Below are 13,380 nucleotides of genomic sequence, written 5' to 3' on the forward strand. Positions count from 1 at the left end.
CCAATGTGATATGGGGTGACCTGTCATCACTTCAACTTTGTGTGTCGTTATGATTCTGTACAAATACTATGCAACAGACCTGAACGCTTGATACTCTTGAACATATCCCGCGCAAACACTCATGGCAGGAAGTAAATAAAGGACCGTAAGTGACGTCGGTGTGTTCCCGCCTGAAACGGAGGCAAAAGAGCTATCGAATAGATAGCAACATACATTGGACAATAGATGACCTTTCTTTGGATAATATTGATGAATTTGTCAACGACCAGTATATTATCGTAAGTCACTTAGCTAACTAATCTATCTCGACCGATCCAACTAGCTGTTCGGGTCAGCTACCTGACTGCTCAGGCTAGCTACGCTAGATAGCTATCACTTGCCCACCTTGCTATTGTCGAATGATGCAGTGTAGTTTTAAGACTGCATCAGGTCCCGAAATTGTGTGACTACACAGTCGGTTGGGGGAAACTTCGAGCAGTATTCCTTCCTATAAGATAGGAATATAACATACCAGATCGAGCTTGCAAGTCTCAGGGTAAACTACATAAATTGGGTCGGAACTAGAAGCACAAGCATTTCGCTACACTCGCATTAAAATCTGCTAACCTTGTGTATGTGACCAATACAATTTGATTTGTATGGATCCCACAGATCTCTGTTGACAACATACTTTTTTAAACTGTGTGTGTGCTAACAGGTGACATACTAATGGCTGAGTCTCACTCTTGGGGTCCATGTCAATTTAGCCAAGCAATGTGTATCCAGATCTAACCTCCTAAACTGCCTTTTACAACCGAGTCCATCATGATGTGTACATTTCAGAATGCTATATCATTACCTGGACCGCAAGAGGAACGAAAGCTCAGCTCTGCTCCATGCTACCTACCTTGTGTCTGGCAAGTTTGTCAAGAATGATACCACGGTAAGAGAACAAGCCAAAATGCCCAATTTCATTCACCATGCCCCTACACAACTCGACATTAAACAGTGGGCCCATTTGGAAACAACATTGGACATAGGATTCTTGCTTTGTTTTGGTATGTCTGAGTTTGTACTTAGGTTATTTTTCAATGCTTTTTTCCCCTTAAGTGTCACAAGGTGTCATTAGTGCAAGAGGATCAGTTGGAGGGTAAATGACCAGTTCACCTGCCTCCTTTCCTAACTCCATCTAGATGAATATGAAGTGTTGTGAATGTATAAATGTCATGTGTTGTAGATGTGAAGTCGAAGCAGAGCCTGACCGTCAGTGTACAGTGTTCAGAAGGCAGTGCTGGAAGACAGTGGTCCCCTGTACAGTGCGGATTATGATGCTGTGAAAGAGAACCTAAGGAACTGCAGCAGGTATATCCGTCTTCACACTTCTTACTTGACTCAGTCAAAATAATAGATTAAGAAATTACTGTTAAATATAAAGTTTGGTGAGTTATTTATCCGAACGTACCTATCTATTTGCAGGTACAGTGCAATTTGCTGTGCTGATGCAGTATCCATGTCCTCGACAGGTGCAGCAGGCTCATGAGATGACACAGGCCCCACCGCTAGAGACGTTGCACACCAAATCTGGCATCAATGGTCATTCTAGTCTGGCCTCTAAACCCACCTCCAAGCAGTCCAAAGGCATTATGGGAATGTTTGCAAACAAGAATGTCTCCAAGAATCAAGAGTCAAGCAAAGAGTGAACATTGGAGCAGAGAGAGGATGCACCTGTGGTGCGTGTTTCTGTGCTCTGCAAAAGCCATGTGATGTTCATTTCATCCAGTACAACCCATAATGCTATACCTTGTGATGTCACATTTATTTGATATTGTAGGTTGAGCCCTCCAAAATTAAACCAGCTCCAAAGACACATCCTATGAGTAACTTCTTTGGGAATCAAGCAACCAGTGAGTTTTTCAACATTCACATATCATATATGGGGATATCGTTCTATAATTTCACATGTAAATACTGTACTATTGTCCTTTACATCTCTTAAGATAAATCCTGTATGTCCGCCACATCTGGCTTACATCTGACAAATCCATCAAGGAAGAGGTAGAAGCAGCCCATATGTCCTCTTCAGTGGATGAGAAGCCCTCAAGCCCAGTCTGTAAAGCAGAGACTCCTGTCAAGGAGGAACTACCAAAAGGTGCTGTGGTTGAGAAAGATATTAGGTGTGTATTATTAACTCTTGTAGGAGTCCTTGTATGAATATACAACTTGTGTCCTAATAAAAAAATACCATGGGCACTGCAGTGATTATAAGAGGAAGTATTTGTTTGACACAGGGCTTGTATAGTATATTAGAACCAGTGATGAATCTTAAGGATTTTGGTCACCATCCAGCCGGGCTAGTAGACAGTTTTTTTGTGTTTTTTTTACTAGCCTGGGTCTTATTCGTATTCAAAGTCTGTGCCGAGCGATACTTGTAAAAAAAAATAATAATCAAATAACAATAATTCCCTGGCCACCGGGCTATTTGGCACATGTTCTACTAGCCCAGTCTGAAAAGTGCTAGCGGGCTAGCTTAACTTCCATCCCTGCTCAGAACCAACATCTCGCAGAAACCTTGTCATCTTGGTGAACGGTGAGTGTTTTGAATGGCATTTCCAGAATATGCTTTAACAGAATATTTTCCTTTCAGTAGTAAGAGCAAGCGTCTTGACCATTCCGATAGTGAAGAGAAGAAGAACAAGCGTTGGAGGATAAAGAAGCCCCAGTCAGACAGTACTGATGATGAGGGTAAGATGAGCTGTAAAGGGAGGGCATGCTTATTGCTCAGGCTCCCCTCGACATTCACACTGGACTTCAGAGTTCAACTGTTTCATGGTTAATAACAGAACTATTCTATGTTAGTTATTCCAGATTCTCCTCCGAGGTTGCAAGAACAGAGGGGCCCATCACCAAGCCTTCTGAATCAAAAAAAGAAAGAACCTTTTGCTATTTTTCATTCAGATGTAAGTGTTCACATTTTTTTATTTAAGTACTAAACTGTTGAAGTTGCAGGATATTATTAGTTAGACATTTTTTTATTTTTTTATCTGTTTTTTTTTATCACCAATTTGTAATGATCGTTATCTACCTATCAGTCCATGCAGGAGCTTTCGGATTGTAAGAGGAGGAAGAGGAGACCTGTCTTGAAACCGCGCACCTTTTTGGATGACTAGGGGTGCATTGGTAAAATATTTTGTGTTTTTTTTCTATTAAACTTTTTCTTGTAAACATTTTGCTTAAGTATAACGCCTCTGACATACACATGACGCCTATTTCTTCTCGAAGTGTGTGTCTGTTAAAGCTAAGATGAGAGATATCTATATATATATATATATATATATATATATTATATATATATCTATCTCAATGTCTTAATGATGTCTCATCTCAAAACCATTTTAAACTGTCTACCTTCCAGTGACTGAGAAAGGCTATGAGAGTGAATCCTACTCTGAGACGGAGGATGACTTTAAGACAAGTAAACCATCCCAGCTGAATCCAGACCCACCAAAACCATCAACTGGCAAGAAAGGGGAGGACAAGAGAAGGAAGAATGTTGCAGCCTCTAATAAATCAACTAAGCAGGCTTCTATTATGGGATTCTTTCAAAATAAATGATCGACCTACTCTCAATGTACTGAACACTGAGAAGATTAACATCCGTTTTGAGGGACTTGAGGCCCAGGTGGAGAGAATCTAGACTGACGCACATTATCAAATGTCCCGGCAACATTATTGCATAAATATATCCACAACACATTGTAAAGTACTGTCAGAGATAGTTGACCATTGCCATGTTATTGTAGCATTTATTTTGTGGGTTTGAAATTGGTTACAATTCTGCAAGTATTGAAGGGGGGGGGGGACCAGAACAGATTCTGAACAGCCGCAGTACGGCACGCTCTTACCTGCCTCCTCAACTGGTGCCTTTCCTTGGGTCTTGTGGGAAAAAAATGTCTGTCGGAATGCATTTTTATTTTTTTTATGGTAGAAAATTAACTTGAATGTTTAATCTGCATTTTCATTAAAGATAGTGTTTTCATATATTTACTTGTGTTCGCTACAGTATATTAAAGCCAAGTTGAAACATTTTCAATATTCACAATATACACTGATCAATCACGGAAATGGTATGTGTAGAAAATGGGTATTCCCAAACTGGGGTGCAATGCTGTCGGGGGGGGGGGGGTGTGAAATAAAAATGTGAATCACATTTTTAAAAATAACTTTTTTTTTAAACAGTCGATTTATATTTTCCAGCGGGGCTATACATTTGGGTGAGGTTTATTTCTCGCCTGAGTAGCCTCGTTTCACTGCCAAAAATCAAATTAAACCATCTAGTATTCAGTGAAATAACACCATGTCAAATATAGGTAGCCATATCAAATAATTAACATCCAATCACATTAACCCTTAATCTCTCCTGGGAATTTCACTAACTATGTAGCTGCTGCTCATGTTGGTATCTGTACTGATGATGCAAAATTTTAAAAAATTATTTCACCTTTATTTAACCAGGTAGGCAAGTTGAGAACAAGTTCTCATTTACAATTGCGACCTGGCCAAGAAAAAGCAAAGCAGTTCGACACATACAACGACACAGAGTTACACATGGAGTAAAACAAACACAGTCAATAATACAGTATAAACAAGTATATACGATGTGAGCAAATGAGGTGAGATAAGGGAGGTAAAGGCAAAAAAAGGCCATGGTGGCAAAGTAAATACAATATAGCAAGTAAAACACTGGAATGGTAGATTTGCAATGGAAGAATGTGCAAAGTAGAAATAAAAATAATGGGGTGCAAAGGAGCTAAATAAATAAATCAATTAAATACAGTAGGGAAAGAGGTAGTTGTTTGGGCTAAATTATAGGTGGACTATGTACAGGTGCAGTAATCTGTGAGCTGCTCTGACAGTTGGTGCTTAAAGCTAGTGAGGGAGATAAGTGTTTCCAGTTTCAGAGATTTTTGTAGTTCGTTCCAATCATTGGCAGCAGAGAACTGGAAGGAGAGGCGGCCAAATAAATAATTGGTTTTGGGGGTGACTAGAGAGATATACCTGCTGGAGCGTGTGCTACAGGTGGGAGATGCTATGGTGACCAGCGAGCTGAGATAAGGGGGGACTTTACCTAGCAGGGTCTTGTAGATGACATGGAGCCAGTGGATTTGGCGACGATTATGAAGCGAGGTCCAGCCAACGAGAGCGTACAGGTCGCAATGGTGGGTAGTATATGGGGCTTTGGTGACAAAACGGATTGCACTGTGATAGTCTGCATCCAATTTGTTGAGTAGGGTATTGGAGGCTATTTTGTAAATGACATCGCCAAAGTCGAGGATTGGTAGGATGGTCAGTTTTACAAGGGTATGTTTGGCAGCATGAGTGAAGGATGCTTTGTTGCGAAATAGGAAGCCAATTCTAGATTTAACTTTGGATTGGAGATGTTTGATATGGGTCTGGAAGGAGAGTTTACAGTCTAACCAGACACCTAAGTATTTGTAGTTGTCCACGTATTCTAAGTCAGAGCCGTCCAGAGTAGTGATGTTGGACAGGCGGGCAGGTGCAGGTAGCGATCGGTTGAAGAGCATGCATTTAGTTTTACTTGTATTTAAGAGCAATTGGAGGCCACGGGAGGAGAGTTGTATGGCATTGAAGCTTGCCTGGAGGGTTGTTAACACAGTGTCCAAAGAAAGGCCAGAAGTATACAGAATGGTGTCGTCTGCGTAGAGGTGGATCAGAGACTCACCAGCAGCAAGAGCGACCTCGTTGATGTATACAGAGAAGAGAGTCGGTCCAAGAATTGAACCATGTGGCACCCCCATAGAGACTGCCAGAGGTCCGGACAGCAGACCCTCCGATTTGACACACTGAACTCTATCAGAGAAGTAGTTGGTGAACCAGGCGAGGCAATCATTTGAGAAACCAAGGCTGTCGAGTCTGCCAATAAGAATGTTGTGATTGACAGAGTCGAAAGCCTTGGCCAGGTCGATGAATACAGCTGCACAGTAATGTTTCTTATCGATGGCAGTTAAGATATCTTTTAGGACCTTTAGCGTGACAGGGAGACATAGTGTAGTGGTAATGCGAGTGCAAGCAGTTGCTCCCGACGTCACTTGGGTACACTGCAGCATCCACCGAGAGGCTCTTGCTGCCAAGGGAATGCCTGACAGATTGAAAGATGTTTTGGACACTACAGTGAAAATGGTTAACTTTGTTAAAGCAAGGCCCCTGAACTCTCGTATTTTCTGCACTATGCAATGATACGGGCTGCGACCATGTAGCGCTTTTACAACATACAAAAGTACGCTGGTTATCAAGGGGCAAAGTAGTGACACGTTTTTTTTAAATTGAGAGACGAGCTTAAAGTTTTCTTTACTGACCATAATTTTCACTTGTCTGACCGCTTGCATGATGATGAGTTTCTCACACGACTGGCCTAGTTGGGTGATGTTTTTTCTTGCCTGAGTGATCTGAATCTAGGATTACAGGGACTCCACAACTATATTCACTGTGCGGGACAAAATTGAGGCTATGATTAAGAAGTTGGAGCTCTTCTCTGTCTGCATTAACAATGACAACACACAGGTCTTTACATCAATGTATGATATTTTGTGTGCAAATGAACTCAAGCTTACGGACAATGTCAAATGTGATATAGTGAAGCACCTGAGTAAGTTGGGTGTGCAATTACGGAGGAACTTTTCCGAAGCGGATGACACAAACAATTGGATTGGTTATCCCTTTCATACCCTGCCTCCAGTCCCCTTACCAATATCTGAACAAGAGAGCCTCATCGAAATTGCAACAAGCGGTTCTGTGAAAATTGATTTTTATCAGAAGCCAATGGCAGATTTCTGGATTGGGCTGCACTCAGAGTATCCTGCCTTGGCAAATCGCGCTGTTAAGACACTGATCCCCTTTGCAACCACGTACCTATGTGAGAGTGGATTCTTGGCCCTCACTAGCATGAAAACCAAGTACAGGCACAGACTGTGTGGAAAATGATTTAAGACTGAGACTCTCCAATACAACCCAACATTGCAGAGTTATGTGCATCCTTTCAAGCACACCCTTCTCATTAACCTGTGGTGAGTTATTCACAATTTTCGATTAAAAAACAAGGTTTTATATGTAAAATGGTTAAATAAAGAGCAAAATTATTGATTATTATCATATTATTATTTGTGCCCTGGTCATATAAGAGCTCTTTGTCACTTCCCACGAGCTGGGTTGTGACAAAAACTCACACTCATTCTTCTGTTTAATAAATGTATTGTATAATGTATGTGTGTGGCAGGCTTACAATGATGGCAAAAAACAACATTTGAGAGTGTGCTGACCCTGGTGCTTAGAGGGGGTACGCAGCTGGAGGTTGAATGTTTGAAGGGGTATAGGACTATAAAGTTTGGGAACCACTGGTGTAGAAAACACAGCGGTGGCATTTTAGATGCATCGTATCTTTGAGTAATAGGTTTGCTTCCTATGGTTTTGACATGCATGATATCACTTTGGCACAATGAGGCACTCAGGTTATGTTTGATACACAATGGTCTGCCTTTGGCAGGGCTTAACTCTGGAAGCACACTTTGGAATCCACTGGTGTCTGATCCAGTGCCACAGCCGTGTTATTGCTTGCTGCACGGCTTGCAACGTCCCTTGATGCAGGATAGTACCCTGTCCCTTTGACAGGCTTATCAATTGAAACTGTCTCTCTGAATTTCACAGGACCAGATGAAATGACATTCATGTGATTTGGGAATGTATGTTTGGATTAATTTCATCAATCAACAGTTACCAAATCTGAACTGACCCCAATCTTACTTTAGGTGCTCTGGGTCAAGAGCATGAAAGTTGTCTTATTTTAGATGCCAACGTAAGACATTACACATTTGTAATATATCATATTAGTGAATAATAAAATAACACATTGCGTGTGCCATGCAGTAAGCAGAGTTGCTTTCATGAGTAAAAGGCAACTGTTGAGCAAACCCATGCAATGGAAAAACAGGCCACGGATGGTCTAAACTGAGGCAGGGTTCCCTCTCCATGACTTGGCTATGCAATGAGGGAACATGATGAACTGTTTCCAGGTTTCTTCAAAGGTACATTCGTGTGAGGGAGGGGCTGGGAGATTCATACACTATCACACACAGCAGGAAATAACTCTTTACGAGAGGATGGGGCATGCAGGTATGTGGACTAATGAATCTTTGTTTTTTTGGTACATAAAACAAAACAGTCAAAATCCCTGCATCTAGACTGATAAAAGTGATACTTAAAGAAACACGGTGAAAGCTGTGAACAAAACAAATTAAACCAGGCAAATAAAAGTGAAAACACAATGACTTATTTGGAGATCTGAAGTTTCCGAACCCAACAACAGCACAGCATCAAATCTACAGATAGTTACCTACGGAGTCTAGAAGCCTATAGCATTATGTATTATTAAAAACGTGTATTATTCAAAACTGACAGGCTGATTAAATCCTCAATTCAATGAAAGAAATTAAAACACTGCTGTGTGTTTGCTAAAGGAGGGACATTATTTCACAAATTTCAGAATTAGTTATACAATCAGCGTAGATTAAAGATCTCTACTGTGTAACATAGTCAATTACAAAGTACTCCGACTCTGTAATTGTGGTTTAGTGTTGCCACACCACCTGCATGTGGTACTGAATGTGCACTCACTGCCCATCCCTTGATCACTGCCCATCCCTTGATCACTGCCCATCCCTTGTTCTTTCCACATATTGGTTTCTCTGTCCATCCCTTGTTCTTTCCTTCTCCTTGATTGCATGGTCTTGCCCACCGTACGATTGAAATGATATTCCAGCTAGGCAGATGTGGAATGCACTTTAAAACCCAGGTGGAATAAATCAGTGGGCATTTAAAAAAATATATCAAGTGATTCCACATTACTATATTCAAACAGGCCTTGAGCACTGGATTTCTTCCCAGTCTCTGAATACATTAGATATGGTGTTGTCTGTGGTAAGCATGCGCAGCCCATGCACATTCCTTCTGCAGTCTTAATTCTCTGTCAATAATCACATAAAACAACTAACATACATTACATTCATATTCTAACAAGCAGAAATACATGTTGAAATCAGAAGATAATATGACATGGTAATTTACCTGCACATTTTACCTGCACATTTGAGTTAGAAGTGTTATCAAAAAACACTTGCCTGTAGAAAAACATCTATGATTGATTTCAAGCATACAAATAATACATATGTTGAGTTGCGTTTAGATACTATCTGTCATCATCACATGAAATCCTATGATTTACCGAGTACATCTGGAGGTTGTTAGACGGTTCATTGCTCTCCTGTTTGTTTTTATGTATAAAATAATGTTTGTGGTTATATTTATGTTTATTTTAGGTTCCGCATAAAACCATAAGTATGCAGTTATCTCAAGGTAAAGCAAGCTGTAATAGATCTACATCTACAATGTGAAGACATACCACACTATACAAATATAGCACACATTTGACTACTGGCACAGCCACTGCTCAACCTCTTGATACAATTGACTAAATTGCAAAGGCACCTATTGCCAGTAATCCTTATTGAACAGATCTCTCTCGCTCTGATTCTAGATGTTAGAGAAACATGTGGTTGTGAATTGCGTTTGAGAAAAACAGTTTGAGAGAAAAAAAGTTTTTGTTCTTGTCTATTTTGAGTTCTTGTTCAGATTAATATCAACAAACAACTTTAAAGGCAAATAAACATTCACTTGTAATTTACTTTTATAATCCCTTTCTTTCTCTTCTTGAAAAACTCTTCAAAAGAAAATGATTAATTGAAAGCAGGTTTTTACACATGCTCTTAGGACTTGGTGATGTAATAGAACCTGGCTCTGCTCTCTGTCCAAAAGAAAACATAGGCAGACATAGCTGGGAAAGGCAATGTGGAGTCTGAGGATCTTCAGGAATTTATATCCTCGGGTCAATTTCAGTGTATCTGGGTGCGCCAGTATCTCCACATCTGGCTTAATCGTTGCAATCAAGCCTGAGAGATGTTTAGATACAACTGTTGTTTTGGATCATAAATTGAGGCCTAACATTAGGAGAATACTACTGTGTGGGGAGGCTGAAACAGTTCATTTGGCTCTGAGGCCAAGCAGCTGATTACCTCACCAACACTCCTCATTAATCAATGTGCCAAATTAGTTTATTCAAGATTGGCCCCATTCATCATAGTCTTTTTGATGCACAAGTATACTTAGAAACTGTAGTACACACTTAACATGAAATCATAGGGAGAGTGATTGAATGGTCCATAATTGTACATTTGTAGTACATTTTTCTCTTGAGCAATAATAATTTCAGCGACGAACAAAAATATTCCTGTGAAACGTGGTCTTGGTTTATCAATCATGCCTCCATCACAAGCATGTGTTTAAACATGTGAACCTCTAACAGTGGGGTTCAGGAAAGAGGGTGTAATGACTGAAGTGTTAATGACATGAATCCCAGTATTGTCCATATTTTCTTGGCACTGCCCAGATCATCAGCTGAAATGATCAGGGCCAACTTAATTAAGGAAAGGGGTAGGGTGTAAAAAACAGTGCCCTTAATAGATTTCGGAAGTATTTTGATGAAGCAAAAACTCAGGGGTTCTCTTGAACACCTTAATCAGCTATGAAAGCAAACACATCTATCAGACTTAATTAACTTAACACAATTTGGCTCCCTTTGAATCAAAAGACTGCTTGATTGATTTTCAATGCTTCAGTTCCTCACAAACACTGTTTCTGTGAGGCACCATAATTATGGTGTAGCAGCCTAGGGACAGATATTTCTAATATTTATTTAGTTTGCTCACCTCACCTGCCTCCATCTACTGCAACTAACGGCTCGCTGTAGCCCGTTATCCACAGGAAATGGCTACATTTTGGCTACTCACACGTTGAGACACTTTTCAATAACACTACAGATGTAATTACAGTATTGTAGTAAATATTCTTACTCCGATTCTAACCCTTAATGTACTTGAAATGGTGAGGTTTCTTCAGTTCTGGGAAAATTCCCTGGTCTGACATATTCTCTAACAATGGGCAGCAGCAGGGTTGAGTAGACATGCTCCTACAGAGAGCTGACCCCACTACCTGATTTATACCCACTGACTGCCCCCAGCTGTTACTATTGCCTGAGCCAAGACTAAGCATGCATAGCTGAATTGGCCAAATGCTACTTAGAGGGAATTTGAAACGTTCCCCTCCAAAAAATTAACAGACCATATAAATGCTGAAAAGTTTCAAGATTTTCCACCAGCAATAAAATATAGAACCTTGAGGTATAAAAATGTCAATGTGACAAAAAAATTCAGTCCCACCACCCCTGTTCACTACCTGGCCTGCCACAATGAGGGATGTTGTACTTTGCGTTATTATCCGGGATCAAGTTACTTCCTCTAAATATAACACTGCATTCTACAAATACTTTCTCATTCATCAATTTGGAAGAGAAATAAGATGTGTTTTTTTTTATGGAGAAGTGGAAAGAGGCACATCTACCTCCTTTATGGAAGAGGACCACCTTGAACCTCTCAAAAGAAGATATTGCCAGGAACTGTCAAGTCCAACAGCCTGTAGAAATAAGTCACAGCTTCATTGTAAAACTATTAAGGTCTACAACTGAGGGGCTTCTGTTTCAAAATATTTTGTCAGGCCTTTAGTGAGAGATGGGCAGCAATGTCTGGCGCAATGTGTGAAGCCAACACAATGAGTCATTGTAGCTGTGAAGGGAGAGAGTGGACTGTTGGGGTTCACAGATGAGGGATATTAGTCACAAGTCTGTGCACCGTTCCCATATCGACAGGACTCGGTGTATGGCACTTGTTTACTGCAATGAAAATGGCACAGGGACAAATGGGCTTATCTTACACCTGTTGACCTAAACAAGCCTTTTGACAAGCTGTTCACAGGGCAGCTCAACTCAAAGGCAAACATGGATTTCAGATGATGTGATCATAAGCCAGCTTCTCAATGTGTGTAGAGCAGTAATGACATGCTATCTCAATGTGTGTAGAACAGTAATGACATGCTATCTCAATGTGTGTAGAACAGTAATGACATGCTATCTCAATGTGTGTAGAGCAGTAATGACAGGCTATCTCAATGTGTGTAGAACAGTAATGACATGCTATCTCAATGTGTGTAGAACAGTAATGACAGGCTATCTCAATGTGTGTAGAACAGTAATGACATGCTATCTCAATGTGTGTAGAACAGTAATGACATGCTATCTCAATGTGTGTAGAACAGTAATGACATGCTATCTCAATGTGTGTAGAACAGTAATGACAGGCTATCTCAATGTGTGTAGAACAGTAATGACAGGCTATCTCAATGTGTGTAGAACAGTAATGACATGCTATCTCAATGTGTGTAGAACAGTAATGACAGGCTATCTCAATGTGTGTAGAACAGTAATGACATGCTATCTCAATGTGTGTAGAACAGTAATGACATGCTATCTCAATGTGTGTAGAACAGTAATGACAGGCTATCTCAATGTGTGTAGAACAGTAATGACATGCTATCTCAGTGTGTGTAGAACAGTAATGACATGCTATCTCAATGTGTGTAGAACAGTAATGACATGCTATCTCAATGTGTGTAGAACAGTAATGACATGCTATCTCAATGTGTGTAGAACAGTAATGACATGCTATCTCAATGTGTGTAGAACAGTAATGACATGCTATCTCAATGTGTGTAGAACAGTAATGACATGCTATCTCAATGTGTGTAGAACAGTAATGACATGCTATCTCAATGTGTGTAGAACAGTAATGACATGCTATCTCAATGTGTGTAGAACAGTAATGACATGCTATCTCAATGTGTGTAGAACAGTAATGACATGCTATCTCAATGTGTGTAGAACAGTAATGACAGGCTATCTCAATGTGTGTAGAACAGTAATGACATGCTATCTCAATGTGTGTAGAACAGTAATGACAGGCTATCTCAATGTGTGTAGAACAGTAATGACATGCTATCTCAATGTGTGTAGAACAGTAATGACATGCTATCTCAATGTGTGTAGAACAGTAATGACATGCTATCTCAATGTGTGTAGAACAGTAATGACATGCTATCTCAATGTGTGTAGAACAGTAATGACATGCTATCTCAATGTGTGTAGAACAGTAATGACATGCTATCTCAATGTGTGTAGAACAGTAATGACATGCTATCTCAATGTGTGTAGAACAGTAATGACATGCTATCTCAATGTGTGTAGAACAGTAATGACATGCTATCTCAATGTGTGTAGAACAGTAATGACATGCTATCTCAATGTGTGTAGAACAGTAATGACATGCTATCTCAATAACGTTTCATAATAGTTCTTTGATGTGATAGAAGAACACTCCAATAATATCC

The 13,380-nt window shown here is 40.1% G+C and overlaps 1 long non-coding RNA gene across 4 annotated transcripts; it reads left to right on the forward strand.

The window, feature by feature from the left end:
* Positions 1–113: 113 nt before the first annotated feature.
* Positions 114–4,019, forward strand: LOC149970375 (uncharacterized). 4 transcript variants are annotated; one of them, XR_016493248.1, is made up of 10 exons: positions 114–278; positions 823–922; positions 1,217–1,341; positions 1,503–1,709; positions 1,811–1,883; positions 1,977–2,153; positions 2,624–2,721; positions 2,836–2,936; positions 3,069–3,156; positions 3,392–4,019. It is a non-coding gene; the product is annotated as an uncharacterized LOC149970375 (long non-coding RNA). The 4 variants fall into 4 exon arrangements; XR_016493250.1 differs by having other exon boundaries at positions 118–278; positions 1,456–1,709; positions 2,627–2,721; XR_016493247.1 differs by having other exon boundaries at positions 118–278; positions 2,627–2,721.
* Positions 4,020–13,380: the final 9,361 nt, after the last annotated feature.

This window comes from Oncorhynchus mykiss, chromosome 29 (genome assembly GCF_057628025.1).
Source record: "Oncorhynchus mykiss isolate SJ-2025 chromosome 29, ASM5762802v1, whole genome shotgun sequence".
NCBI classification, from domain to species: domain Eukaryota; kingdom Metazoa; phylum Chordata; class Actinopteri; order Salmoniformes; family Salmonidae; genus Oncorhynchus; species Oncorhynchus mykiss.